The sequence below is a fragment of the Halyomorpha halys genome, unplaced genomic scaffold (genome assembly GCF_000696795.3).
Source record: "Halyomorpha halys isolate HHAL.00 unplaced genomic scaffold, Hhal_1.1 Scaffold315.1, whole genome shotgun sequence".
Lineage (NCBI taxonomy): Eukaryota > Metazoa > Arthropoda > Insecta > Hemiptera > Pentatomidae > Halyomorpha > Halyomorpha halys.
Window position 1 is genome coordinate 169,686 of NW_027105587.1, and position 813 is coordinate 170,498.

Genomic DNA, 813 nt, shown 5'->3' on the forward strand with positions numbered 1-813 from the left:
TGAATCTTCAGTACCGTGGATAGGAATTGCATTCGACCCTGTACTTGGATCGTCTCCAACATCTCGCTGAATTTGTCTTGAATTCTGTTATAGCGTGCCAGAAGTTCTGCGGCATACTGACCATTAGACTGTCTCGGTTTTTTCCTTTCTCTGAACATCATGAATATATCCTCCTCTGGGGTCCACCGTCCTCCTCCGAATGCCTTCTTTAATCCTTCTTTGATGAGGAGGTCGTTTCATTAGCCTGAATCAGATTTATCCTTAATCTTTTCAAACGGCAGACTACCGCTGCTTTCTGTGATTTTGCATCCTCGTTGTCCAATAGATCCTCCGACATCTTCGCTTCTATTCGCCCCATCAGGCGATCGCCCCCTTTTGAAAAATGATTTAATTCCCCGGTCTCCCCGATAAAATTTTTCTAGGTCCGATACCGCCTTTCTCAGGTCATAGGCAATTGCCGTACGAACCTTGATCCATTCTAGCGTCGGGGCATAAAAATTGCGCTAAAGAGACTTCTGGTAATGGTTAAATCACCTGCGGAGGTTGGTTGGCAGCTGCTAAAGCTTGGTTGACTGCAGCTTGAGTTTGGTTTACTGCAGCTTAAGGTTGGTTGTTTTGGTTCATATTCTCTAGGTTCAGAACTGCTTTTCTCACTAATCCATTACTAGTCATAATTCAAAGAAAACAAAAAAAAATTTTCTTTTAGACTGAAAATTTATCCGGCATCTAAAGTTCCCGGGTTTCGGCACCAGTTAAGTATCGGCGAAAGCCAAATGTCAAAAAAGAGAAGAAGAAATAAGATGTAACACGTGT